The 27,383-nt window shown below is 41.5% G+C and overlaps 1 long non-coding RNA gene across 1 annotated transcript; it reads right to left on the bottom strand.

The window, feature by feature from the left end:
- Window positions 1–495: 495 nt before the first annotated feature.
- Window positions 496–27,383, bottom strand: LOC146855597 (uncharacterized). Its single transcript, XR_014981348.1, has 2 exons — window positions 27,048–27,383; window positions 496–2,546 (listed from the first exon to the last, which is right to left on the bottom strand). It is a non-coding gene; the product is annotated as an uncharacterized LOC146855597 (long non-coding RNA).

Here is a 27,383-nt window from a genome sequence, read left to right as displayed (position 1 = left end):
AAACCTCATTAAAAAGAACACATGCTGCTCTAATTAGTGTTGGAATTAACTTTTCTCTTCCTACTCTTCCAAACCACTCACCTATCTTTGAAAACCCTCTTTCAAATTAACTTGCTAAAGAATTTATTCTTTCCCATGCACTAGTCTCTTTAAACTCATGAGTGATATTATTTACAAAATTGCCAATCTGGTAACCTGTTTTAGAAATGTAAGCACAGCATTGCCTTAAACGAAGCACTTTACCAACTCCGCCCTCCTTTGCAAATAGCATGTCTAGTGTAAGTCTGGTTTCTAACATCGTAGCTCCCATATCAACTGAGAAGAAAAACTCAACTGCGGACTTATAGAGCTACACTTCACGCTAAGTTCATATAATGTTAGTGTCCTGCGCACTACCACTCCAGCACCCGCCATTGTGGGATGTCTCTGTTTCCCAGATCCTTAAATGATACAACATATGAGGGTGCGCCAGGTAATGAAGTCCAATTCCTGTACTTTTTCAAAGTCTTTATTTATTTTCAATTTTCAATGTATCAGCATTAATTTAAAAAAACACAGCTCAGCCAACGCATTTCATTCCAAACAATAGGAACTTCCTCAGGGCTGAAACCAATACATAAACACAAAATCAAAACACAGACAATAAAAATCATTTGTGACAATCAGAGCACAGGACATAAATGGACAGTTGTTACGCTTTTTAAAAACCTTACACATAATCACTTCACAAATAGACACTCCAAGTTATACATACATGACCCCACTTTTAAAAAGGAGAAAAAGTGTTGACACCGTGAGCACAATAATACTAAACTGTCTCACAACAAGCACAAACACACAGAAATAAACATAAATTACACATAGGACTTATCATAAAATACCCAACGCGCCATCCATGCTGACCAACATGTAAAGCAGGACACAGTGAGTGCCTTATTTCAAGACCAGCCTCATAAATGTTCGTGCCCCTATCCGTCATGGTGCTATTAAAACTAATCTTTAAAAGAAGGCATTTCTTTGTTTTTTGTTCAAAAATTGTAATTTCCCAGATCAAAAACTTAGTTTATATGAAAAAACCCAGTGGATACACTCGCCAAAACCACAGTAGTTATCCAAAGATCAGAGTAGAGGAAGGAAAAAGATAAAAGAAAGAATATAGCATCTATGGTAATGTACCCAGCGAATGAGAAAGCGCTTACAAGTAAGAGCAGATAAAGCAGATTTACACATGCATGAGCCTTACATATTCCACTAACATTTGATAATAAGAATTGTAACCAAAAGTACTTTGAGGATTAGCTTTATGTGAGAATATTAGCTTTATGTGAGAATTTTCGTTCTAACTTGTCTTTGCTATATACTAGCGTATGATTCACTCTTTCAATAGGTGAGGCATATCCATCTTGCATATGGAAATCCAACACCAAGCCAACTACAGAGATTGCCATGACAAATGCCTAAATTACTAGGACAATTTTGCAGCATATTTTTGCCTTAAACACCATGTTAATCTCTCTACAGCTCATGGAAACAAATCTGTCTTGTTAATGTTCACTGCTTAATTCAGGGTTTTGCCTTTGTTAGTTTAGTCCACACTCTACACTACAGTCCCTGCGTCACCTCGATATCTCAAAAACTGTTTCCCAGTTTCCCCTTACAATGAGGTTCTGTGAGCTCAGAAATTCTCTGGCAACATTCGTTCTCCTTGATTACAGTTGCTGATTTTTATGAATCCTCGTCAAAATAAGTTTAAAAGTCATCTAAGACAACGTCGCTCTTCACAAAGTAAGTCTAGTCATGGCTTGAGTGCTTTTTATTGAGTTTTCTTTATCTTCTTGGTCTTTTGACTAAGCTCTACTTGTTCTGTGTTTTCTTGTCCTTCTAGCTCCCTCTCCTCGCTAATGGCCTCTTAGATTCTTTTAGCACTCTCCTTTATTTGTTCTCATTCTTTGGTGATTTGTGTTTAGAATGCACTCTTTTCTTTGCGTTACTTGTCACCTCTGGTTCGTGGAGCATGGTTTCACCATCAGAATCTGAATTTACCTCTGCTGCTTCTACACCGTCTTCAACTGCCTGTGAACAGGTTCCTGCTTGACCTTTGTTCTCGAGGACTCGCCAGGGACTATGCGGATGTAGAGTCTCAGGCCTGGTGTTTGCATTTGCCCTTGGGCTGGAAACCCTGATGCTTTACATAGACTCTGCTCTGGCTGATGTTCAGGCGAGTGGTGGTGCTGGATCTCAGGTAGGACCTCTTCTCCTTCTTTCTTCAATGGCTCAGAGACTTTGAATCAAGCTGGACTTGGAGAATTAGTGGGTGTTGTGCACACCTCTTCTTCTTCACGTCTCACTCTCTTTGTGTGTGAGACAATGATCCAGTACAAAAGACCTGCACATTTCACAGGGGGTTGGTCACAAGGATTACTTGATGAGGTCCTCTCCAGTGCTCTTCCAAACGACTTGAGCACAGGCATCTTCACAAGAAGTCAATCACCTGGGTTCAGGCCATAACGAGGGTCGAACCTCACACGTGGAGTCACCAAGTCAACCTGATGAGAGAAAGAACGCACCAGATCAGCCAGTTATTTGCAATATTTGAGAACTATGTCATCTGTAGTATTCATAAGTGCAGCTGCAGGAACAGAACGGTTTCTCATGGCTCCCCATATCAATATTTTGTGGGGGTTGAGTCCTGTTTTTTGACAGGGTGTGCTCCGAATGCTCATGAGTACCAGCAGGAGTGCATTTGTCAATTTGATTTATGTGGATGCACATGCTTTAGCTAACTTAGCTTTTTTCATCCCATACACCCTCTTCTGATACTTACAGCTTATAACTGCAGTGGAATTTCTAATTGATATCTAAGGCTGTGCATAACAGCTGCATCACCTTACATTTAATGTGACTGCCTTGATCTGATTCAAGATAAACAGGCATGCCAAACCTCCGGGTTAACTCCCTCAAGAGTAGCTTGGCCACGGTCAGAGGGTCAGATCACCTAGTTGGGTACGCCTCTACACATCTCGAAAACAAACAAACTGTAATTAGGATATACCACAGCTGGTTACAGTGGGGCATCTACAAGATGTCAATTGATGATGATTGAATGACGCATTTCATCTTCTTATGTGACTCATAGACGCAGTGGTTTTTCTTCCTGCGTTTATTTTCTGAAATACAATATAACTTTGACATAGATTTTCCACCATGACACAAAAGTGTGGATTGTGTCAATAGCCCTTAAAGGTCTGCATTATTCCATCTCGACTGACGTGGGTTGGGCTAAGTAACTTTTGGACCACTGCCGATGACATGGAATCAGGCAGTACTGGTTTCCCACCGCTAGACACCCAGCTATCACCAGAATCTTTCACACAGCCTGCTCTTTCATATTTTTATTTCTCAATTTAGCGGCCTCATGCTTTAACTCTTGGAGTTCATTAACCCCTTCCCCGCTCATGACGGAGCCGCTCTGTCATGAGCCACGGTTGCCGTGTGCTCATGACGGAACGGTTCCGTCATGTCACGGCCGTTGGCGGCCGCTCCGCCTACGCGGCGCTGTTTCCCCGCCTGTGCGGGGGGACAACGCAAATGGGCGGAGTCATGACGGAACCGTTCCGTCATGAGCACAGCTCAACCGTGGCTCATGACGGAGCGGCACCGTCATGAGCACAGCGCCACCGCGCTGCCCCCCCGAACCCCCCGCGCCGCGGCGGAATTCCCGCCGCGGCGAAGGGGTTAAAGATCAGCACAGTAATTTGCAGCGTATTTAGAACAATTTCATTCCATCACTGCATGGATTATACAAGTAAAATGTGTTGGACTAAACAGCGACAACCTGCAACCTCATCAGCGTATCTATTTCCAGTGGGGACACAATTGTCACCCCTCTTGTGGGCAGTACACTTCACAACCACTATTTCTCTTGGTAACTCGAGTGCGTTCAGCAGCTTAATTACATACAGTCTGGTATGTTTATAGGGAATCCAGAGGAGGTCAAGCAACCTCTCTGTAGCCACAGTTGCCCAAAGTCATGCTCCAAGCTAAATACATACTGGCTGTCGGTGTAAATGGGAACCCTCAGCCTGTCAGAGGTGCAGCATGCCCTTGTAAGAGCAATTAGCTCGGCTAATTGTGGGGCGGTTACCTTGCACAAGTAAGATTATTCCAAAACACCATTCGTGTTGTAGACAGCATATGCTGCTCTCAAAGTACTGCATCTGTCTCTTAAACAAGAGCCATCTTACAAATAGTGTGTGATCAGATTCTTTGAGTGGAATTCCAAAATGTCTGGTCTAGGCTTGGCGGTCAGAAGCCGGCATTTTATGTACACGTGTATCGACGCATGCGCTGTGTGCTCGCTACTGTGAAGGAATAGTATACTAAGGGAGCGGCCATTAATAAGATGGATAAAAGAATTGCACTTTTGCTACCGGCAGTGTGGCAAAAAACTGTGAAACTGTACAACGATACTAAAATTGGCTAAATGGAAGCCAAAGTTATTTAGAAGTGAGTTGTAGAGGATACAGTCAACCTCGTAAAGGTTAGAGGAACTGATGTGTCTAAAACAAATTAGATGAAAACAAAGGCTAACCAGCATAGTATATAGAACGGATCACTATTATGTGATCGTCTACTCATTATACAGGTGGAATTATTGGTTCCCAAGATACCACCTAAATAGTATTGAGGTTGCAGCAGAGTATAGAAAACATGTTAGCCAAGACTTAACACACAAGCATAATGTACTGCAACTACTGTTCAATTGCCGTATACATAAAGGATGTCATAATATGGTAACATAAAGACAGGTCCCAATAATTATTAATCACAGTACAGTTTAACGATTATTCATTTCTTCATGCTGAGAGATATAATCAAAAAATACATTGGCCTGGAGCTGTTTAATATGCAGCAGCCCTTATTTCTTTGCGCATATACAGACAAGCATAGGCCTCAGGACAGCCACAACAGGAAGTGTAAAGGGGCCATCGGTGGTGATACTGGTGACATTCATTATCATATCTTGACATGCTTTCAAAGTCATAATTTGTACCCCAAGGTATATGCTGAAAAAATATATATTTGGCAGGTAGTCTAGAGTGATTGTGTAACCTTAATTTATGTATCAACTCTTCCTCTACTTGATTAATGGATCAATTAGTTGAATAGTTGATGGCAATGATAAAAACTAATTTTACTAAACATTTGTTTGAATAAACTTCAGACTCTTGGTAAGGTTAATATATGAGGTTTATCTCAAAGTCAAAGTAAAATGCTCATAATGCTTTTAAGTCACAATTACATAAACACCAAATCTCATGAAAGGGAATTTTATACATTGATTACAGACTCAATAGTCAACGACATTATGCAATGAAGGAGTGGATAGAGTAAGAGACATAAGGGTTCAGCAAAAAGGAGTAATATAAACAATATATATATTACCTAACAGAATGATAGATGAAGAGACAATAGATTCATCTAGAAATATACATGACCATTTATTGTTGATGGAGTTGATAGGTGGAGAGACAAAAGCTCAAAAGCAGATACATCAATGCTGAGAGATTGTAAGGACACTTAAGCTATATACGAACCTAAGGATCTGAAGGGAAATAGGAAGACCACCCCCTGGTCCCAAGGGATGACCAAGATTCCCCAAAGGATAATCAGGAATATGCGAAGAATCTGGACAGGTACAGGACAAGATGGGTCAGCTAGGCCTCTCAGGAAAACCGACGGACAGCGGCGTATCTCCCACATCTCTCTCTCCCAACAGCATTCCCCGTCAAATCTCTAAATCCCGCCCCTAAAGTCCCAAATATATAGTCTAAATCAAAATGTTGCATTTACGCTCTAACTCGCACTGTGATTGGTGAGCAGGAGAGGTGGTGTTGTCACACCACCATGACTTTACATTTTCTTCAACCCTTCTTTGTGTACAACCATTCTCAGGGTCTGAATTTCAACTTTATTCACATGTTCACACATTTGTTACAAATGTTTATTTCTTTATTAGTAAAATACAGTTCTTTTGCTCAGGACACCTCTGGTCCCACGCTCATGTACAGTAGTTGGCATGCGATGCACGCACTGGCCTTCACTCCTTTATGTCATATTCATTGCACAGCACAGCCTTCTGTCCTCATGGCAGAATGAACTCGCTCCTAGCAATACCCTCCTCCCACCATTGCCAAGTTAAAATAAAATGGAGTCTTCACACTAAAGTGGATAAAAATGAACATGTATTACTTATGTGGTAATATATCCATCACTGTTTACCTCCCACCATTCACCATTTCCCATTAATTTTACCCAGTATTAGCAAAATGCGAACAAGCAGCATTAATCATTATTTTAAAGCAATATGCGTCATGCAGCTACTGAGGCACTTGCGGCCTACTCAAACAATTTCTTTGTTTCTTCAAAAACACAACAGTTATTACAATACAGTGTGATTACGGGTTAGTTTTTAAAACATGCACATAGCAATTCCCCTGTGTTTATGTGAGTGCATATTAGTTCTTACTACGTCTACTTACTGTTAGTACGAATTATGGGGATACATGATTCGAGCAGTTTTGATTTTGCGAAACCCTGCTCCATCACCGTACAGATGGTAATCTCCAATTAATGTGTCATTAATAGGATTTACTTTTACTCCCTCTGGTCATCACTGGAAATTACCCAGAATCTAACTAGGAAGATTTCTACTTTCCAGCACCCTTGTGTGCTAACTGGTAAGCTACTTGCCCGTTGACCAAGCCCACACTCTGTACTCCCCTTTGCTTCGTCTAAAACTTGTCCTCCATTTAGTCCTCAGAATTCCTGTCCTGAAGAGACCCCGTATCACGAGAGGGTCAGAACGTTGTCGGCTGGTAGAAAGAGAGAGCCTAAGAAAATCAAAATACTTATAGCAATTGACTGTATTATAATTGCCAAGAGCTCCTCTTGGTGTAAATACCAATAACCACTACCTCCCCCTTCTTTAGCACTATGTTTATAACACTGTCTGGTTATGGTCACTGGAGTTCACAAAATCACGTTGGAATGTGAAAATGTATATAGTGTAAATACATAAATGAATATTTCTGCTATGACTTCGTTGTACTTTGAATACTATGAATGTAAAATAAATTATACTCATTTCGGCTGAAGTGAGTACAGTTTTAATATCTGTCCTGTGGGCTTCTATATCTATAAATCTATTCAATATTGATTGACTGAATTAAATTAAGGTCCTATTCTACATGTGTTTTGTCTCTGATTGATTCACGCATGTCATACCATTTCTTGCAGAAACTGTATTAACTAGGTAAATGAGTTCCCAGTGAACACTGTTTTTGCTTATTAGCAACACCCAGTTCGCATGAACGTATGGGTTGCTCTTGTTTTTTGTGAACGCTGGGACAGGGCTGGAAGTTTGAACCTCTAATCTGCATTTGTGGAATGGGCATTGAGACCTTTGGTATCGGGCTCTCCACATGCTTTACCCCATCTTCTGACATGACATTCTGTACTTGAGCATCAAATCACACTCTGTCAGGATTAAATCTACATTCTCTCTTCCACTGGCTGCCCTTATTGCAGATATAGCAAGGGGTAAACTTTTTCAAAGCGCTAATGTTCATACCACCACCATTTCCTCTAACTCTCACTTTTGGTATCACGTTCCCTCCTTGCACATGCTAAGTGGCAACTTCCTGCATGTTTACACTCACACCAAGAGTAGGATCAATACCTGAATCCATTACCACTGAACCTCTCACACCTCCATTCTGTGCCAAATTGTTCTGCATAATCATGTTTCTCTCATTCAATTTTCTCTGCTTTGCTTTTTTGAATATCTCATCAAGAGACTGTCTGCCAACATACATTCTTCGGTATCTGAACACTCCTGGAGCAAACCAAGAGCAAAGGTCGACACAAACCTCTCAAATTCTCTGCAATCAGGTCTTGAATCCCGCTATGCTTCATGTAAACCTGCATTAACCTCTCGAAGAAGGCATGCACCGAATCAGTTCCTGCGTTGTCCTCAAAACTTTGGGCCAATCCACCTATTTCTTTGGAACTTATGTTTTCAAATGTGCAACCAGAGTGTCAGCCTTAACCAAAGCAGAAGGGGCATTGGTATTTGCTGCTCTTGCAGGCTCTTGAGTATACCAATCTTCGGCTCTCTTGCACTCCAAGTCAACAAGTCCCTGGGAACCACCACTTCAAATACCATGTCTAAACCTTCCCTCAAGATGTTCGAGATCATAATCCTATCCACCTGTGTGTAACATATGGCTGGGTTCTCTCTCACTTTATAAGTCTGTTTGTGAAATGAAAAAGGACTGCTTGAGTCCATGGGACATGCATATATGTCACTCATTGTACCTCTCTCAAAGGGTACTCCTTTGCTTCTGTCGCATCAGTATTCTCATCTTTCTCACACTCGGATGCTGTCCCTTTCTTTCTCAATTTTGACCTTTTTTCTTTAAATATTGATCCCTAGATTTTTCCAAATCTCCCAACTCTCTGTACAATCCACCAATTCCCTGACATGCATTTACAAGCCTCGCAATTTCATCATCTTTACATCATTGTCCCTTACCGGCAATCTGAAATTCAAATCTGCACTCATCAGCCAATGCCTTAATATTTCCATATGCCTCATATGTAATTCTAGCAGCTTTCTTGTTCATATACACCAGTTGACTCTCGCCATAATGTCTCAGAAAATCTATGCCCAGATTTACCTTCACAATCTCCTCAAGCTCAGTCTTCAACTGCGTAACATTAATCTTATGGGAGACATTTCCGTTAACCAGTTGAATATTCGGGGACTGCAGCTGTAGTGGCCCCTTCTATTGTAATTGCATCAGTAGACTCACTCTCTCGGGTCCTCAGTACTGAGTAAATACCTGTGTTTACTGAGATCTGTGGGGTGTTCCAAATTACTTGTGCCTGTGGAGTGCTCATAATTATTGGCATCAGGGAAATGCTTTTACTTGCCAAAATCTGAGAAGTGTTTGGGGTTACTAGTGTTGAGACAACACTTAAAATGTTTTTAGTGTTTTATATAGTGCGAACTCGACGGTATTAGAGTGCTTTACATGAGCACCAGTTATGTTACAAACGGAAACATTAATTATTGGTGGGCACGGGCTGATTAAGTGATTTACCAGAATCACCGGATGTTCCCTGCTGAGACTCGAACCCAGTTCCCCAGCTTTGAGGTTGACCACTCTAGCCATTAGTGAACTACTGGGGTCTGAGTTACATTTGCTTCTACGCATATCGGGGTACACTTGCCTCTGCAGATGGGCCTCTTATTGCCAAGAAATCTCTTAATACTGCCTGCGGGTGGAACTAGATTATGAGGGTGGTTTTGATCTCAACAAATTATCCAAAAACTCATTGACCTCATCAATCTCCGTCCCTGTATCATTCTCCTGCTTTTTTTGGTAGGCTATTACTCATGTTTGCTGAAAGTTTACTCGCTATCACAAGGTAAGGCCTACTGCATCAATCACATTACACAGAATCTTTTGTCTCTCCTAACTCTGCATTTCCAAACAAATGCAAATTTTGTTTTGTGTCTGAATTTCATATCTCTCATGGTCTTTCATGTTCTGTGCCTGGTCCCAAATGTTTATAGCCTAAAATTGTGTGGTTCTGGGCTATATGGAAATTGCCCTGTAATGGGAAAAGTGGTGCCCCATCTTTTTCAGTGTATTGATGCCATTATTTAAGCCACATGCAAGTGTATAACCCTTTACCTCCTGGCATTTGTCTGGCAGGCATGCCCTTAAGCAGAAGCTTCTCTTTCTTGCACATAGATTTTGTGACTGCCAAAGAGAGATTCCCCATGCTTCCACATCTGTCTGTAACCTGTAGAGGCCACCAAACCTCTAACAATGGACCAATCACAACACATCCTCTATGCCCTTTCATCATATTCCAGTAAAACCACTGCAAAGATCAATCAATCACAGCATGGTTCTCAACATCAATGAGCTTTCTTCTTGACTTCTTCAATACGAATATGTGACGTTACAACGCGATCAAAATGAACGTGGAACGATACATCACAGCTTTTACAAAGCAAGTTGTTACAAAGACTTGCGTTGGAGGGCACTGGACTTAGGAATAGTATGATTTACTATTCCAACACCAGTCTACATATAATAGGGAAGGTATTAGAATAGTAAATCATACTATTCCTAAGGTTAGAGCACCATCCAGCGCAAGTCGTTGTAACAACTTGCGTTGTATTACCCACGAAGTAAAGGCATTGCGATGCAATGCCTGAGTGGTAATGGATGTTTTCCCTTCAATACCACTGGACCTATCCCAGCTCTACGCCTGATGATGCAGCAACAAAGTGTACAGTGTAATTTTCAATAATCAAACCTTAATGAACTTATATGACCAACAAGTGTCTGCTACACCTAAATAGAAAGAAAACTAGATTTCAAAGAGGAAGATTGTGATGAAGATTGTGCTTTTAACAACATCACAATCATACAGCAGTAAACTCTCGACCTGTGGAATCTTACTTCAAACCGGTACATTTACTCTTGCGCACCAAAGAATAAACAAGTACTGATCCCGGTTAGTATACACGTACAAGAGTTTGATATTACGTTCTTATCTTGATGTACCTGACAGTGCTTCACAGGACACACCTCGCATTATAGCAGACAATTCAGCAAAACAACTAGATCTCGAGATCACAGACTTCGATGAGTCCACCAACTTAAAACGCAGCTTTATCTTACAATTGCATAAAGAGCAGCAAACATAAGAGAATTTACATATCACAACCCCTGTTTGTCACATTTCAAATAGTACTATTAAAGGTCAAGGAAAAACATCAAAATAATAATACCCACAGTCCCTACAAATCTGCAAATCAAAGCCACATAGTATGAAGATTCAAATTTGGACCAGTTCATGACAACACACTGTCTCCAGAACTACAAGTCCCAATGTGCACAACTTTGGATCACGTTCCTTCACACTCTAATGCAGGTGCAATACTTTTTCCCTACTTATGCTAAAAAAAACTGCTTCAGGAAATCCAGAACAACTGTCATTAGCCTTCAGGAATTGGGAATGTAGTTTGAGTCACGGTTCAAAATAATCTCGGGGAAAGACCAGCTGAGGCCTACACGTATAGTTCTCTGATATTCAGGCCATTTTAACTATACAGATCCAGTCAGAAACAAACAGGCCCAGTCAAACCATCCTCTGTTACCAGAATTTTGACGTTGCGCTACACCTTGCCCTGTTGCGTGACTAATGAACCAGGAGAAGTGTTAATTCCTTTACAGATGTTGGTGCTCCTTGTTGAACCTGTGTCCTATCCAAGCATTCTAAATGTAAATTTCAGTTTGAGCATGTAGAAAACAATTGGTACTACAAAAATGACACAAAGCGAAGTCTTAATCATTTGAGGTTTATTTTCAGATTTTGATTACAGAAATCAGTTAATATAGTCAAAGTCAATTAATCAATAAATCAGAGTGCAAAGCTCTGTTAAAGTACAGAATCGCTCAAACAGCTTAATACAGTTAAGATCAGCAAATTACAAGGGATAGAATGGGAGAACAATTTACCATGTATGAACCTCCTATGGTCAATATGAAAAGGGCTTCTAATACATTTAAAAAATATACACTTTTATAGGGTTATGAATAAAACATTTCATACATTAACTATGGTTGTACATGGTTCCCACACATTAAACAAATCAGAATTAAGCGGTGTGAAACAGTTGCATTAGATGGGGTGTACTTTAAGGTATTTTGATTCTTATACAATTAATGAATCCGTAGATATTTCAATTAGTCGTTTTTGGTAATGCAATTATAACAAGCATTGGCATAGCCAATAGGTCTCGCTTTTGGGACCTTATAAGTATTTAGTTATGCAGCACAATATCCTTGGTGCAACAACATCAACTGTTGCATGGCTAAACACTTATAAGGTCCCAAAGGCGAGACCTATTGGCTGTGTGAAGTTGGAACTGTAGCTATAAGTGCTGTATTTTGCTAAAGGGGAGGAAGGCGCTTTAAGATAAAGCTCGGGCTCGTATGGAAGGCACAGGCTCGTGAAGAAGCGGGGGTGCGGGGCTCTACATCTTCAATTGTTTGGCGTGACTTGCTGCTTCATTTCAGAGTGGTAAATATTTAATCTTACCTTCTGGTGTGGAGACGCCGACTGCAGCAGACACCAGCTGCTGCTCGAATAATAGAGTCACGGGCTGGGCTGGCGGCGTCCACCGGGAGGGGCGGCGCTGCCCATGAAAGGGGCACTGTGCAAAGGGGCAAGGCAGAGAGGGGGGCGAGCAGGAGCAGACATGGGAGCAGCCGATACTGGGCAAGCAATGGGAAGGGGAGGGGACGAGGGTAAAAAGAGATACTCTCATGAGAGAGAAGAGTGAAAGGGGCGGTGCAGATAACAGAGTCAGGCTTGGAGCAGGAGACGGGCATGAGAGAACATTAAACAGAGGAAACAGCAGGAATACGGGAGTGAGGTGTGCTGCAATTGAACCTCATGCTCATGTAGAGCCCTCCAATGCCCCTGGGCCGTGTTGGCGGAATATACTGCTGAAAATAAAAGAAGCGTGCGCGCGTTTAAAAACAAGAAGCGCGAGCAACAAGCCCGGGAGTTGTGTGCGCATGCACGCGCAAAAAAAAAACAACATGCGAGTGGTACGCGCGAAAGGAGAGGCCGGTGCACGTTCACGCTCACATGCCCGCAGGCTTTAGGCCACTCTGGTAGCACTTTGAAAACCCACTTACTAAAGGTCTCGCCTGAGCTAGCGCATGCGCTACCGCTCAGGCGAGACCTAAATATTAATATGGTTGTGTATGATATGTGTTTAAGGAACAAGTGGTCTAAATAAACATCTCCTGGACTGACTGACTGATTGAGTGGCATGAGAATTACATTTAGAAAATCTCTCAAAGTTTTACAACACAGAGCTTCTCACCAACACTACCTGAGCAGAGCACATATTTTTACTTTATATGTGATTGTGCTAAGACAGCCAGGTGTAAACTTGACTAGGAGCAATTGTACTGAAGCCACATTTTATTTTTGTTGTTAAGGCCATTCTATTAGATGATACTCAGTTCGGGTTCAGGAAATATCATGGCACAGAAACGGCCTTGATAAAGGCTACCGATGAGATCAGGTCCATCATGGATCAGGGGGGGGCCGCAATCCTGGTACTCCTTGATCTGTCCGCCGCCTTCGACACGGTCGACCACTCCATCTTGGTCGACCGTGTCGCATCCATGGGGGTCACGCATTGCGCAAAAGATCTCATTGCCTCGTTCCTGGCTAACCGAACTCAAGCGGTGAAACTGGGTAACTTCTACTCACCCACGTTCTCTCTCCCTTGCGGGGTCCCTCAGGGATCCTCGCTGAGCCCCACATTATTTAATATATATGTGGCGGACCTGGCGAGGGTTATAAAAGCTCACAAGCTGCGGCTAACTACCTATGCGGACGACACCCAACTGGTGCTGGCTGTTCAAAAAGACGGTCCCGCAGTCGCCGCTAAATTCCAAGAAGGGATGATGGCCATCAGTTCATGGATGGCGGATAACAGTTTAAAATTTAACTCGGACAAGACCGAGGTGCTGACCTTTGGCAGGCCTTCTCCTGAGTGGTCTTCGATCTGGTGGCCCATTGATATGGGTCCCCCCCCCACTCCAGTGACCAAGGTCAGGAATCTCGGCATTATGTTCGATAATAAACTGTCGTTTAAGCATCACGTCAACGCTGTGGCGGCATCCTCCTTCCACATGCTGAGAAAAATCAAGAAGTTACTGCCATACCTTCCCTCAACTGCAGGAAAAACCTTAATTACCACCCTTGTTTTTTCAAAAATGGACTATGGCAATGGCCTCTTCCTTAATGCTCAGGAGCAGGTACTGGCCAAGCTACAATCAGTACAGAATGCGGCAGCCAGATTACTGCTCAATGTTCCATTTCGTCATCCCACATCTGCGGCCTTACACCATCTGCACTGGCTTAGAGTAAAGAGTCGGATAAAGTTCAAGGCTCTATGTATAGCCTATAAAGCTATCCATGATTCAGGACCTAAGTTCCTGAAGGACGCTCTCCGAATCTATGTTCCTAATAGAACTTTACGTTCAGCCTCTACGCACTTGCTCCCGGTACCACGCACCAGAACTTCCACATGGGGAGACAGACGCTTTCTGGTAGCAACTCCCAGGCTGTGGAACTCCCTTCCATTGGCTATAAAAACTGCCCCCACCTTTATGATGTTCCGCAAGCTCTTGAAGACTTGACTATTTAACCAGTAACCTCCTCAGATATTTTTGTTACTAGGATGTTCCACATGTGCCGAGACACCCTTGGGTATTCGTGCGCAATAAAAATCTCATAAACATAAACATAAACATTGTCTTGACCGTGAAAAATCCATTCAAGCATTATTCTTCTGAGACACGAAAACACGAATTTGCAAGCTTCATAAACAAGATGGAGTATTAGACCTAAAATTTCTAGGTTAGTCAGTCAGTCAGATTTTCATAAGTTTTAATTTCAGGAAAACAACTTTATCAAAGCTTCCCAGCCACATCTTACTGATACCTAAAGAGGTTGTGATGTTCCTCTTTCCCCAATACCTCAAGGCCTTCCTTCCAACATCGGGGGAAGGGAACTATGTAAGTCTTAGGCTGTTGTGTTTCACCTGTCTCACTATGGGTTAACAGCCATGTCCGATGCATTGAGGTTACTTGGAATAAAGCAAGAGTGAAGCGAAAGTTAGCTCACCTCTGCCTTCCGCAGAATTTTCAAATTCTGCTAAATTAGGTGTTCAAAGTTTAACATGTGGACACTACTAGTCCTTAAGCAACTTCAAAGATTACCAAAACAGGCTTTGATGAATCCAAAGAACTGACATGACACCTCAGTGCATAAAAGGGTGGGCTGTTTTCATTTATTGGCCAAAAGAATGTGCCCCGTTCATTGAGATCGCAAAAAAGACATTGTTAGAAAATGCATACAATAACTCTCTTTCTTTCAGCATCGTAAAACACCTTCATTTTACGCAGTAAGAAGTTATGAGCAAAACATAAGGTAAATAATTTCAGGCTAGAAACTATGAATTTTCCATTCTGTCAGTTTGCATACCATAAACTGTTTTGACAGAGCAGGGATGCTCCATTTATGCAATTTCAGGTCATCCATTTAAACTGCAGAGAAAGTCTACACAGGTGTTGAATCCTCAGCAGATAAGATGCAGGAAACCGATGGGGAAAATCTAAGAATACTTTATTCTGACAGAAGAATTACATCTATATCAGTGCCCACAAAGTGCAGGCAGGAGCCTCAGGCAATGCTGCCGTCCAGTTGAGCAGTCCAGATGCCCCTCTGAACAACAACAGAAACCAGGACAACAGAACCCAACTGCATCATACTTGAAAGTGCACAAGAACATGTTGTGATGGTAAGCAGCCTTTTCAGAAAGCGTTTCTTGTAGAACACCGTACCAGGGTTAGAACCTTCACATTGTGATGCAGTAAGCCGGGCATTCTAGAATGCCCAACTTGTTCACAGGTTAACACTGAGATGCTGAGGGGAACAGTTGTGAGTAGACACGTTGTGTTTTACCTTGCTGTCCTCTAATAAAGTGTGTCAGAGCATTCGACTACAATAAGGATAGAAGTTCTCTCAGACTGGTGTGGAGTCGATTCTTACAATATTGGCGACAAGCTCCGACACACTTGAGCCTTTTATGTGCAGCTTTATATTGGCACTGGATTTCATTGTGAAGCTCTCGACCAGCAAATCCCTTTATTATATAACTGGAATCAATTTTGTGATACAAGGTCCTGTCTGAAATTAATTTTGCTGAATTGAAGGATTCCTTACCTGGCAGAGTCAAACCGTTTTCAATGGCTTTTTTCTATCCACCTTCCTGATGTCACTGGAATGCAGACTACACTGCCCATGATTGTGTTCCAACGCTATGTGCCACCATCTTTAGTGTAAAAATGCAGGGAATGTAAACGGGAAGCCTACGCTGTACGTGCTTCGCTATGCATGCTCACATACATGCCACCATTTTCATGCCTTCATAACTGTAATTTAAGCAGAGCCCACATACCTCTGTGAAACCTTGTGCTCTGGTACTTGTGGCACCTCAATGGAACCTTGCACTTGCACACTGGGTGAACTGAGAGTATTTCCACCTTTGATTCTCAGAGTGCCTGTTCCCTTGCTTATTTTTACGGCTTCTGTGCCCAGAGAATTGCTTGCATGCGAGGTACTCATCGTGTATTTCAGCCTCAAGCTTGCTTTCTAAGTGATCCATTTGGGGCATCAACTACATTTTCACCCTTGATGCCGAAGATGAAGAATTAACTTCCAAAAAAGAAAAAGTTATTGCATTGTATGGGGAAGGAGGTCTAAAGGTGAACAATCGCATTAACAATTCGAACAGAAGGTCACGTGTATGTTTACGTCAATGCCCTGGAGGATTTGGACAATTACTCCAAACCTACTGTTTGTGTTGTGATGGATCACTATAAATTCTTCCACAGGAAACAGGAGAAAGAAGAATGAATAGAGGATTACATTCTGTTTTAAAAAAATGGCTTTTACATGTCATTTAGGAACCCTGCACAACGAACGTATTAGGGACCAGATAGTTGTGTGAGCTTCCAACTTAAATATTCAAGACAATTTGTGGGCAAAAGGTGAACACTGCTGCAAGATGTAATTGACATTGTCAAAAGAGCTGAGCTGACAGTAAGATGCGCAAAGGCTGTGCTATCTGAAGGCAAGGTTAAACAAGAGGACTCGGTAGTGGACAAAGAAAGTAGCACAAAGATGTCCTCTCAAGCATCATTCAAGAAGAAGAACAAGGAAAAGATAGAGGAGGAGTGGAGGAATAATGTGAAAAGGTCCACTCTGAGGAAGTGTTATAGGTGTGGAAGCACCAGACACTTAGATAATGACCGGAAATATTCTGAGTTCATGCAGATATGTGTAAAGCGTGACATTATAAGGCATTTCCAGAAAGCTTGCCAGAGGAAGTGAGGGGATAATGTTAAAATAGTTGACCAGGAGAATGAGGGTCACTCAAGCTCATCTGATGATTCTGAAGTAAATATGTATGCTTTGAATGTTGAAGATGCGCAAATATTGGATATAGATACTGGTGCTAATAGTAAAAAGAAGACACCAATGTGTGAATGTCTATCAGTGGGGTAGATATTTCAATAGTAGCTGATTCTGGCTCACCATATATAATAGTGAACAAAGATGTGCCGGGTGGGAAATTTGTGCATGCATTCAGGCAAGAGTTGGAACACCCTTATATTTCACTTAAAACATTCACTGGTGAACCCATTGAGATTGTTGAGTATAGAAAACCTAAGTTCATGTTTTAAAACAGAGAAGCTACAGGCAAATTGTGGTCCCTTGGTACTGGGGTGGTGGATCAAGATAGTTGGTATTAACTTTGAATCCAAATAGTCCGGAACCAGTACTTATAGTTAAACCAGTAGAAATTCCCCCCAGTCTTCACTGGTAGTAAACATAAAGGTTTCCAACATAAGATTCAGTAAAAAGCAGAAGCTAAGCTAAACCATGTATACATAATGTTAGGAACATACCTTTTTCTTTGAGGAAGGATTTGAAGGTTCAACTAGAAGATTTACAGAAAGCCGGGATAATTGAGCGGGTCGAGTTTCTCAGAGTGAATAGCACCTTTAGTTGTAGCTAAAAAGCGAATGGCAAATTAAAGGTAGTGGATTGACTTACCAAAACATCCTTGTGGACCAGTACCCCTTACCAAGGATTAATGAGATAGATCTCACCAAGAATGTAGAATGGTTTTCCACTATTGATCTTACTTCCACTTATCATCAGGTCTCATTACATTCAGCCAGCAGGAACCTCACCACTTTTATTACACCTTTGGGGTGCTATAGGTTCAAAAGTGTACCTTTTGATCTAGCCTCGGCTGTGGCTATGTTCCAAAAGTTGATGCATGTCATTTTTAAAGGAGTTAAAAACCTAATAAATTTCCAGGATGGCAAATATGTGATGGGGAAATCTAAGGAAGAGCATAACCATAGGTTGTTATAGGTACTCAGTATACTGAAAAAAGAAGGTATGACTTTAGAATTCAGTAAGTGCAAATTTGCAAAATAACATGTTACCTATCTGGGGCACAACATTACTGGAGAGGGGGTTAAACCCCAAAAATAATTGTTGGTTGCAATTAGATAGGCATGTGTCCCCAAAACAAGGATGAGTTGATGAGTTGAGAGCATTCTTGGGGTTGGTGGCATTCTATTCTAAATTCGTGAAAGATTTTTCATCCAAGACTTATGAGGCCAGACAACTACTCAAACTTAGGAGCATGTTTGACTGGTCCAGTCATTGTCAGGACACGTTTATATACCTTAAGAATGGCATTTGCAATGTGCCTTGTTTACAAGAATTTGACCCTGAATTAGCTAGCATTGTTACTACAGAAGCTAGTGGTAAATGTATCAGTGCAGGCCTCACACAGAAGAATAAGGTGTGCAAGGAAGAAACTATTGCATTTGCTTCCCTTCACTTATCCTTACTGAAGAAAAATACTCAGTTATAGAACAAGAATCACTCACCTGTATATAGGGCCTGGAGCAATTCTGCCAATTTATTTGGGGGGAAAAGGTTACTTTGCAAAGTGACCATAATCCTCTTACCAGGGAGTTAACTACTAAGGGATTGTATGGTGCATCTCCCAGATTAGCCCATATGTCAGTGAGACTAATTGATTTTAATCGTGAAGTACAATACATACCAGGTTAAAAGAATGTTATTGCAGACTTTCTCAGTCATATGCCACTTCCTATGAGTGAAGTGCATGAAGATGCGTTGGACAAATTTTGCGTAGATAATATTTCAGAGGAATTTCCAAGTATTGCAGGTAAGGAATGGAAAAAGAGCCCAAAAGCAGAACTCGGTTCTCAAGGAAGTAAATAGGATGTCATCAGTGGGTGGGCCAGATAAAAAATCCATCAGTAAAGAGTTATTGACATTCTAGGAACTTAGACATGAGTTGTCCTTAGAAGGTTATTTAATTTTAAGACAAGGGAAGGCTGTGCCCCCTGAAAGTTTGAGAGAGAAGGTCCTGGGACATTTGGGTGTAGGTAAAACTAAGAATAGAGTCAAGAGATGATATTGGTGGCCAGGTTGCGACAAAGAAATAGAACGGAAGGTCAGAAATTGCATACAGTGTGAGAATTCTGAGAAAATGCAAGTAACGTTCATACCTTCTTTAGATCCTTTACTCAGCCCAGAAATTCCTTGGGAGAGAGTTGGGATAGATATAATGGGGCCTATATGAGAACATTAAGAACAAGTGTATGTGATTGTTCTAATAGATCATTTTACCAAGTGACCTTAAATTGACATAGGTCAAAGAGCTGACACCAGTAGTGTTATCACGTTTCTGGACAAAGTGTTTACCAGAGAGGGGTTACCTAAATACATTCTTAGTGATAACAGTCCCCAGTTCCTCTCCGAAAGTTTTAAAAAAACACAAGACTCTTTCAGTGTACCATTCAGCTGGAAATGGACCTGTAGAAAACTTTAACCGTGTTTTTAAAGGAATTGCACAGTTAGCCATTTATAACATATGAGAGTACTGTGTCCAGCCCTTTCAAAATTATTAGGCCTGGGCAAAATTTCCGTTCCGTTCGCGGAATTTGCGATAATTTGGCATTTCCGCGTTCCGCGGAGAGCGCGGAAATGTCAAAATTTCCGCATTCCGCAGCTTTGCGATAATTTGGTTCTTGCTCGCGCTGTAAAATAATACATTCTCGCGCGCGATCGCCTTACCTGAATCCCCGCGTTCGCCGACAAGTTTTCCCGATCCGGTCGCGTTCTCCATGAGATGTTGTATCGTTTTAGCCATTTGCGCTGTCTCGCGACAGTTCGCGTCCGCAGTGACGTCATGCGTCGCGCGATCACGTCTTCTTTCTCGCGATCATGCACCGCGAGACAACTGAAAACAAGATGGCCGGGCCCGCGAGCAACCACAGGGGTAAGTTAGCGACCCGCAACCATGCAAAAAATATCGCGAATGGGCGGGAAAAAAACTTCCGCATCTTCGCGATATTTCCGCTTGTTTGCGGAGATTTTTAACATTTTCGCGATAATTTGCGAAAGTCGCTTTCGCAAATTCCGCCCACCCCTAAAAATTATGAGGGGAAGAACTTGAAGTCGGGGTGCTCTAGGGCCACGCGGGTTACTGACAACCACCTGCTATGCTTTCCCCAAAATGAAGCGTCAGTCAGACAGTAGAGAATACAAACTTACATTTATTCAGCTATACTCTGCAGAGGAGTCCAATCAGATCTGCACCATAAGATGTCTGCCGAGGGGGCTGACACCCCAGCGTTTGGTAATACTAGATAAACCTTTCTGGGAGCCTTCGGCCACGCCCCCAATGGTAATTTACTGGCTCGGGCCAGGCATGAACAAAGGAGGCATAGAAGGATGAGCTAACACCCGTCAGATGGGCACATGCTATCAGTGGTCCAAGGCCACTGCGCCGAGTCTCAGCATCTCCTAACGTGGGAGCATAGTTACACATTGAGGTCGGTCTGCAGGGAAAAATAGCAGTTCATTAGTGAGTCGAGTTGCAGTTTTGAGCAGGAAAGATAATAACAGAGTTCAGTGTTCTGCTGAGGTAAGCGCTACTGTGAAATGAGGCCTAGTACAAACACAGCTAAAGCAGTCTAATAAGGATTACGAAATACAAAATGGAGTCACACTGGCTAACGAAAGCTTACATGCTGCGGGGATAACTCGGTAGGTTGCATAACGTGAATGCAGATGGCGTCTATTTAGCCACATATTGCTAACCTAATATAGCATAAACAAGTGCATTGTGGGAAGGGGGATTTCAAACCTAACAAACTCACATGTCTTAAGATAACATTGGATAGCAACTAAAAGGGTTGATTCATCACCTGAGGTAGTGAAAGAGAATTTATCTCAAGCACAAAGTGAGCATAAAAGCAAAGCTGTACATGTGAAGATTTGTGACTGAGTAAGAGTGAAAAAAAGCGTTTTCACTGGTAAAAACCAAAGTCGTTTTACCCATCCCTTAGTAGTGGGAAAAGTTTTTTGCAATTCTGTACTACTAAGTGATGGTAACGTTTGGCATTGGTCTGTGATTTCCTTTTGTAAGAGAAGGGATGACAATGTGGATATTGGTAATGGTAACCAAATTTCACAAAATATTTTCGGAGGTCCTCAGGGAGAAGCAATGGATCCTAACCAGAGATTTGAGTGGTTGCATGATGATGACAATGCCCTAAGTAATGTGGTGCCATGTGGCAATGACCATTTGGATACCCAGGGTCAATGAAGTTTGGAGCAGCAAGAAGGGATGGAAAACTCACAAGAAGGTAGTGGTACAACCCATGATGGGAGTACCATAGCTAGTAATAAAAGAAACAGGACAGGACAGTGATTAAAACCAGTAGGTTTAAGGACTACATGTATGATTAACTCAGTATTTTAGATTCACTATTTGTATGCATATTGATGTCTTTATACCAGTGTGTGTATAGTATTACATTGATGAACATGTTAATAGGTTTTTGTATCAGTATATTTATTTACCTTTCTATTTTTAGGTGTAAGCATCATTTTATCTTATTCATTTAGGAAAAATGCTTATTAGATGTAATGTCTATAAAACATTTTGATCTTTTGTTTTTCTTGTATATAAAGGGGGTAGATGTGTTGTGATGGTAGGTATTCTTTTCAGAGAGCACATCTTGTAAGACACCGCACCAGGTTTTTGAACCTTCACATTGTGAGGTAGTCAGCGGGGCATTCAAGAATACCCAGCTGGTTCGCAGGTTAATGCTGAGTTGCTGAGGGTAACTGTTGTGAGTAGACGCATTGTGTTTTACCTCGCCGTCCTCTATTAAAGTGTGTTGGAGTATTCTACTACAAGTAAGATAGAAGTTATCTTGAACTAGTGTGGAATCGATCTTAAAGAAATATCCATAAAGACATACAGTATACAATAAAACTTAAATACCATAAACATAATCCCAAATTAACTACAACTGACAATACAACAACAGGCCAATAGGTAGACTGTTGCCATTCATTTCTGACCCCTGTTCCATAGTCCCTGCCCCTTACAGTCACTGCCTATTCTTCTAGAGTGCCAGTACCCCAAGATCATTAAAATATTCACACCTCTTTTCCCTCCTTATCCTGCTTGCATATTGTTCTGCTGTTAGCGCCTTGACGCCCTTGGGCTAAGTTAGCGCTCTATGAATTTTATATTCATTCATTCATTCCTCTCACAATGTATATGCATGAGCTAAGGCTAACTTCGATCTGCATAAGGATTTTCTTGTCCAGGCACACCCACTACTGGCAATCCTGTTATTTTAGCCAGCGAGTTTCATCAGGATGGAGGTGATATCATCATTTTGTTTCAGGCTCTACATGAGACGAATATATACCTTAACAACGCGAATTTTACTCCGCAATACAATCACAACACGGTCGTTACAACGACCGTGTTGTAACCACGCAATGCCATTACTGCACAAGTCATTACATCGACTTGCAGTAGATGGCGCCGTAACATTAGAAATGTATAATTTACTATTCCAACTCCAACCTACGTAACCGTAGGGAAGGTGTTGGAATAGTAAACTATACTATTCCTTATGTTAGAGCGCCATCTACTGCAAGTCGATGTAATGACTTGCTTAGTAATGGCACTGCGTGGTTACAATGCGGTCGTTGTAACGACCGTGTTGTGATTGTATTGCGGAGTAAAATCTGCGATGTAAAGGTTGTTTCCCCATGAGACATGCTGTGGCATGTAGGATTCTCCTAAGGGATGCCAGTGAGGAGTCTGGGAGGCCATGGAGAAGGGCATTACTACCAACTAGATGTGAGAGTACAATGGTAGGAGACTATTGCTGAGGGTGGGGGCTGCAACCCGCACAAACCATTGCGCCAGGACCACGTGCAACAGCAGGAGGAGGCTTGGACCATTAGTGCAATAAAGCGCCATTGAGACTCCCACTGTCTAGGAAACTATTGCTGTGTTTGGGGACTGCAAGCCCAGCAAGCCATTGTGCCAGGGTCACATTTACCAGCAGAAAGAGGTGGGGGCCATTAGTTTGATAAAGCACTACCGACACTCCTGCTGCGTGGAACACCTCATCCAAGGCAAACCCCAGGCCAAGGGCAAGCCCATCTACGCCCGCTACAGGCTAGGCTGGACCTCCCCTCTTGGTCTATGTTTTTTTGGACAATGGCAAAAAAGAAAGCTTCCATGATATCCCATGAAATTAAACGGTAAAACAATCATCCCTCCTCCTTCTAGTGCTAACTTTCTGAACAGTGCTATGAGCCCCTTAAATAAGGATATTACGTCAATGGAGGAATGTTTGGGGTTGCTAAAAGCACTACCATGGATCCCTCTGACCCTAATGACTTAGCACAAAGGCGCTCTTCACCTGAAGCTTCCATTAGGCCGCTGGGACCCACTGGAAATTAATGTGAACTGAAAAGCTCTTTTTCTATTGACCCTCTTCCGGATTTGTCATCCCTCAGATCCACTCTACTAAAAAAAAGAAGGATATTGTGAGAAGTAAACCTTCCCCTCGGCCCATCAACACCGATCCTATCTATTCATTGTAAGCAACCTCCAAGGCAGTAAAAGACTATCAAAGTCTCCAATCAGCACCTACTTCTTTTTCTAAAATGTCATCAATTACCCCAACTGAGTTAGAATTTATTATCAAATCTTCATTTAAAACTGTATTTTCCAGGCAAAGATTTATGTAACAATTTCTGGCGAACCTCACCAAATTGATAATGGGGAATGAAAATAAGGAGTACAGGGGAAGTCCAAATCGGGCCATGAATGATGATGTCCAGTGTGATGGTGGCTTGAGGATAGCCCAGAAGGAAGGGGGCCTAATGGCAGCAAGGGTCACGAGGATGGGTGGTGCCCACAACTCTTCCACTGCACAGTGTCAATTAAGTAGACCGTGCCGTGCCAGTGAGGGTCCGGTGAGGGATATGAATAAGCTTCTGTCTGTAGACCCCATAGGGGAATCTTCAATCCACTGACAGCCTGGTCCTTTTCCCGGTATTAAACATGTGTTGCAGTTACCACCTGAAACTACACTCTATGTCATAGTACTTGCTGGCATCCCATCAGGCCAGAGGGAGGAGTGGCCAGATCCTAAAAACAAGGTTTTTCATTGGCTGATGGAAAAGGGTGGCTACTCATCTTGCAAATTCGAAAACATCATTATGGCTAGCAGAGTTGTTTGAGTAGTATTTGGCCACAAGGTACTGAATAGGGATGGTATTGTAGTAAATTTTAGGAAGCTGGCAGGGGCTCATCAGATTGCAGGGTCTACATGTGTGGAAACAAACAAAGCTGTATTCAAATTTTACTTTATGGGTCTTTTTATAGATGTTAAGCTATTGTACCTCCTAACAGTTCTACTTTGACACCTTGACAGTGCAAGCAATCTGGACAGACCTAAAAAGTCCCTCCATCAAATTATTTTGCCTCCTTACAGCCACTGGAACAGACTGATTGACCAGGTATTTTGAATTGTGAGGATGAGGCTGTCCAAAAGGTTCATCTGCTGCATCTGAGTAAGAGAATACTTGAATACAAATTAATTGTGTCTCAAGTGTTATAGCTGTGCCAATGAATCTAGGCACCTACCCCATCTCTCAATACTCAACCAGTGTATTTCATTGAATGAGTTTGGTGTTAAGTCACAATTAGTAAATCCTGACTGGGTTTCTTTTATTAAACAGTTTGAATGTATCTGTCTTAAGGAAATAAGGTAAAAGGCATACTTTTTTTATTGATGGCTATAAGTCTCTTGCCACATGTGCATCTCCCCCTGATAAGGAATGGGCTAAAGGCAGCTTAGTCATCTTGTTACCAGTCAATGTTATCAAAGTCAGTGTCTGTTGTTTGGTGTGCAGACAGACTATCGAGTAAAAAATATCGAGTTGCACAAATATCGAGTAATAAATATTGTGGTTCAGAAATATCAACAGCAAGAACATCGTGGTCAAGAATATCGACTTAAGGTAAGTAATATCGATTTTAAAAATATCGAAGCTTTTAATATTGTTTGCAAAATTATTAATGTTATGTATTTTAGTATATATTTTATATGTATATGTTGCATGATTTTTTGTATAAGAATTGTTTTTATTTTTAATATGTGTTACATTTTTAGTAGTTATTCATTGTTTATTTGTGAATTTTGCGTTTTTAGTTCCGTAGCGGGTTTTAGGTTTATAGGGGAATAGGGTGGGAAGTAATTTATTTATATTAAATTAATTGATTATTTTTCATTTATTAATATTTGTTTAACTTAAATTTTATAGTTTTAAATGTGTAAAGTAATTTATTATTAATTCATTAATAATTGGTTGTTAATTAATTTTAATTAATTAATTACTATTAATAATAATAAACTTTATTCGGCATATAAAAATATGACCATAAAAGAAACAATTTAAAATACACATACATCAAATGTAAACATTTTCATAAAACAACCAAGTATACCATTAAAAAAAGTGCGAGATCCATGATATATTGTTATTCCTATTGTTCTCTTAAATTCATAATAGTTCCAATAGCCATTATTTCAGTTAGAATTATGGTCAATAAAATCCTAATTTGACATTAATTGAACATATAAAAACTGCTATATAATCAAAGGAGGGAGGAAGAAGCTTTGATCCATTCATCTTCCTGTCAAAGGTCAGTAATCAAAGGAGGAATGGATCGCTTGAACCTGTAATACCAGGGTCAGGTGAGGTAACCCGCATAAAAACCCTCAATCACGTACAGGAGCGAAAGGCAGTATATCTTGATCCTACGCCTCTAGAAACATGAAAGCATCATTATTGGGTTTTTTCGTAAAATGCTTTCCTCCACGTGGAGGTCTAGACCACTGGTTTTGACATTAGTGACCAGGAATAGGGTAGAAAAAGTGAAGTGAAAAAAGGCAAAAGTGAGTTAAAATTGCTTCGCTCTTCTTCCTAAACAAACTTTATTCAGAAGAAGTGGTGGTAAGGTTGAAAACAAGTTGGTGCTTCTATAGAAATGTTACTGTTCTACAGCACCGTGCAGTTCTAGTGAAGGTCAAACGGTCGACATGTTTCAGCCCTGTATTTTTGCCCAGGAGTACAGGCGGACTAGTGATGACAATTAGGATGCCTATGCAGGTTTATGTTGCTTAAACTTTTTCTTTTACATCATATACAGTTTATGCAACTTCGCACTCTTACGGAACTTGCCACTTTATATGTAATGCACGTGTAACATCTCAACCATATGTAACATGCTACTTCTTATGTAAAGCACTCTAACGCCTACTGGAAATGTCCATGGTCTATATAACAACGCATAAATAAGCAACTTTCCTCCAGGAACAAATTCATGCCATATTTTCAAGACATACATAAAGAGTAAATGTACATACAAACAACACAATCAGTTTGCGGTTTTCCTGATAGTTGATAGCTGCTACTTGGATCTGTGTAACTCGTGACATCTCATTCAGTGCTGCCTTTTTAACCAACAGCACTTTGCATGTTGGAATTGGTGAACCCATATTCGTAATGTTAAAAGCAAAATACAAGTCCCATAATGCCTTGTTGTTGGTTGAAAAGCAGCTACTGGTGCCCACATGACATTAAAGCAATGGGCAATAGATCCAGCCCTCCGAGCAACACACGACATCGCAAAAGTAGACAGTAAAGGGGCATACAATGGGCACCATATTGACGGGACAAACGCGGCACAAAGAGATAGGGATGGTATTAGAGCTACAGTGGTAGGAAACACAGTGACAGAAAACACAAACAGTGATAAAGACGATAGTCGGGTACTTAGGGGCGTAAGCAAGATGACACCGCACGCATGCATTGTGCAAACACTAATGCAGCACTGAAATAAGAAAGGCTCTCACTTTCTCGCACGATGAACATGTCAATCTGTTTGTCTGAATAAAAATCACCGAAGGCCATCACCGTCCCGTGGGTTTTGGTCCCGAAGAGTTCCTGAGTGACAGGTAACAGATGTGCAGGTAAGGCTCCCAACACCAGCAGCAGGAAGTGCATGATGGACAAACACGGCATCTTTAGGCACACTATACGGAAGCGGTGCACTGCGAGAGGCTGAGAAGGCATCACAATCCGGAATCCAGGAACTCATGAGATGCCAGGGGAGCCTGGCAGTGACAGCACAGACCTCGATCCTGTCATTATTAGCACCACTTCCGGGTGAAACGTTTGCGACACTATCG

The sequence above is a fragment of the Triturus cristatus genome, chromosome 4_1, assembly GCF_964204655.1.
Source record: "Triturus cristatus chromosome 4_1, aTriCri1.1, whole genome shotgun sequence".
Lineage (NCBI taxonomy): Eukaryota > Metazoa > Chordata > Amphibia > Caudata > Salamandridae > Triturus > Triturus cristatus.
This window is presented reverse-complemented; position numbering and strand designations above follow the sequence as displayed.